The sequence below is a fragment of the Galeopterus variegatus genome, unplaced genomic scaffold (genome assembly GCF_000696425.1).
Source record: "Galeopterus variegatus unplaced genomic scaffold, G_variegatus-3.0.2 Scaffold10245, whole genome shotgun sequence".
Taxonomy (NCBI): domain Eukaryota; kingdom Metazoa; phylum Chordata; class Mammalia; order Dermoptera; family Cynocephalidae; genus Galeopterus; species Galeopterus variegatus.
In genome coordinates, this window is record NW_007736356.1 from 36,896 (window position 1) to 40,229 (window position 3,334).

A 3,334-nucleotide genomic window follows, 5' to 3' on the forward strand; every position below is an offset into this window, starting at 1 on the left:
GTGGAGCAGTGGCCACTTCCTGATAATAAATTGCAGGCCTTACAACAAATTGTTGATGAGCAGCTCCAAGCAGGGCATATTTCCCCATCCACTAGCCCCTGGAATACTCCAGTATTTGTAATTAAAAAGGCCTCTGGAAAGTGGAGAATGCTACAAGACCTTAGAGAGGTCAATAAAAGGATGGTCCTTCAGGGCACGCCACAGAGAGGACTGCCATGGACCCCCGCTATACCAAGCAACTTATACTTAGTAACCATAGATATCAAGGACTGCTTTTTCTCCATTCCACTGCACCCGAATGATTGTGAAAAGTTTGCCTTTTCTATCCCCTCCATAAGCTTTCAGTGTCCACCCACCCCCGCTTTGCTGGATAGTCAATGACAGGTAAGATTTCCAGAGGGAAACAACCTAAGACAGGCACAGCTACCAGAGGGAATGGAGGCAAGGCTGGGAAGGTTAGCCACCTCCAGCTGCCTTATTAAAACAGAAAGGGGGAGATGTTGGGCCTTTAAAAAGCTAACACCACCTTAAAGTGACATTACAAGTGGGTTAACATGGCAGCCTAAAACGGCCGGGAGAAAGCAGGGTGGGAGTGTCTGCAGGAACCTTGCCTTAGCCCTTATTGGCTGCACTTGTGAACACTGCGTAATTGCAATAGCTAGGTATTGAGACAGGATGCATGCCTTTAACCCTTAAGCTGATTGGAGGATGTAAAAAACCTGCCTTTGCCATTTACCTACAAAAGCCAATGCTTGTGTGCTAATAAACGGAACTGCTTTGACAGAACCCCCACCATGTCTGAGTGTCCTTTAACTGGGCTGGTTTGGGGCTGGCGGTGTGCTCACCTCTCTTCACGGCTCTCTTCCCCCGTCTCCTTCAAAAGGGGACTGGAGGGAAAGAGGAATCCCGGGCCATTTGCTCGCCCACTGAAAGGAACGATGCTAGGGCTGTACGGGTCGGTTGCTGGCGGCAGACCCGACAAGAGGTAACTTGACTCTCCTGCTCACCCCCAGCTTTAAAAATTTTCCTTCTATTATTTAAAAAAAATTTCCACCCTTTCATTTCACTTCCATATCTCTTCATCTAAAACCCCATGTAATCAGATTTTGAATCTCTTGATAGATCCTTCCATGCCTTTTATCTTCTCTGTTATGTTTTCTGCCTCTTTTTTTTTTTTTTTGCTGTCTTTGATTGGAAAGTTTTTTTTTTTGCTCTCTTTGATTGGAAAGTACATGGCACATCCAAGGAACTGAAAGGACAAGGTGGCTGGAACACAAAGAGCACAAGAGAGTGAGGTCTTGGATGAAACTGTGCGGGGAAGTAGGACTCGAGTGTGTGGTACTTTAAGACCACATTAAGGATTTTAGTCAATCTTCATAATAGCAAGTAATGCCTCTAAAGTGACTTTAGTCTAGCAGGGGGATGAGTTGTGGTGGTGTGATCAGATCTGCATTTTGGAAAGCTCACTCCAGCTGCAATGTAGAGAATGGGTTGCAAAGGAACGTGGATGGGTGGAGGACACCAGCTGGCTGTGGCAGTGGATGAGGTGAGAGAAGATGGTGGCTTGGCTAAGGGTAAGGGTGATAGAAATAGAAAAAAGTAGATGGGTTCAAGAAAAAAATAAGGAGTCAAAAAACATATAAAAAGTAATCAGAAAAGTACAAATTACAATGAGATGTAATTTGTCATTCATCAGTCTGGCAAAATTTTTAGAAGACTGAAAACCTATATAATGTTGATGAAAAGGGGAAAACTCTCATATTCTTGGTATAGACATCTGAAGGTAATTTGATAGTATCAAAAGGAGCATACCTACCAATTCAATCCATATCTAAAAATCCACCCTATAAAATGTTACCCTTTGTACACAAAGACACATGTTCCAGGATGTTTAGTGTATCATTTATTTGTAATAGCAAAAAATTGGAAACAATCAAATAACCTTTACCAATGGACTAATGAAATATTAAATACAACAATTAAAAAGAATGAAGTGAATCGTTATATACTAAAATGGGAAAATATCTGTAAAAAATTCTTAAGTAGAAAAAGCAGGTATCAAAAAATATGCATGTATGTTAAAAAAAAGCTCAATCCATGTATGTATTTGTATTGCAAATACATCTTTGTGAATGCAAAGTAAAACATCTGGGATGACGCATATCCATCTGTGTGTGGTCTCTATCTTCTCAGCAAAATAGAAAAATAGAAAACTAGGTTGTCTGCTGAGAGCGAGGGCAGCTGTTCCAAACATTTTCCACTTGAGGAGAATGGTTCTGGCTTGAAATCATGTTGTGGGGAATAGGAAATGCCTCTGACTCTGCATTGCCAAACCTTACTGGAGGCTCAAAATGGCAACTGAGCCCATTGTCAAGGTCATCCCATTTTCTCTCTCAAGACTCAGGATGTGGAGGAAGAACAAATAGCCAAATATTGAGCATCTTCTATATCAGAGCAGAGCTTTGCAGACTAGACACCCCTCCTTCAGAGCCAGGAAGATACCTAAGCTCCCCTCTCTTCTTCTCTCCCCATCCCCTCCAAAACAGACCACCTCTGGGGAGAAGGAAAAAAGACAGGGACAATCCTGAATTGATTGGGCTTAAGTCCAGAAATGGCTATGCTTACAACCATTAAGTGACTGCCAAGTTTGGGTTTTTCCACTCTGAGCAGAAATGGAGGCTTGTATGCTAAGGTGAATTCAAGTACAGAAAAAAAATTTTTTTGACATGCAGTTCTTAAATTTTTACATAGTCATAATGCCTATTAATTTTCCCCTGTAACATGTTTTACGTTTGAAAAGGTCTTTCTCATCATGATAGTTCTATTTGCATTTTTAAAATTTTCCACTTTTTTATTAGTTATGAATATACATGGAATACAAAGCTTTTTTTTTTTTTTTTGTCTTTTTCGTGACCGGTAAGAAGATCGCAACCCTTGGTGTGGTGTCGCCCACACCGCGCTCAGCCAGTGAGCGCACCGGCCATTCCTATATAGGATCCAAACTCACGGTGGGAGCGGCGCTGCGCTCCCAGCGCCGCACTCTCCCGAGTGCGCCACAGGCTCGGCCCTCAAAGCTTTTTAATTACTTTTTTACTTAGCTCTTTAATCAAGTCAGAATTTATTTATCTTTGTGTATGTTCAGAGTTTGAGCTTTGATTTTACTTATTTTGTCTCACATTAGTTAATCAATTTCCCTCATACCATCTTTTTTTTGCCTTTTTTTGGTGCATAGCTTTATCGAGATATAATTCACATACCAAACAATTCAGTTTAATGTGTACAATTTAATGGTTTTTAAAGTTGTATAACCTTTACCATAATCAATCTTAGAACA

General features: G+C 41.1%; 1 protein-coding gene across 1 annotated transcript in view; it reads right to left on the reverse strand.

Moving 5' to 3' along the window:
- Positions 1-3,334, reverse strand: part of LOC103609882 (ADAMTS-like protein 1) — a 42,266-nt gene that overhangs the window by 32,778 nt on the left and 6,154 nt on the right. The window lies entirely within an intron of this gene.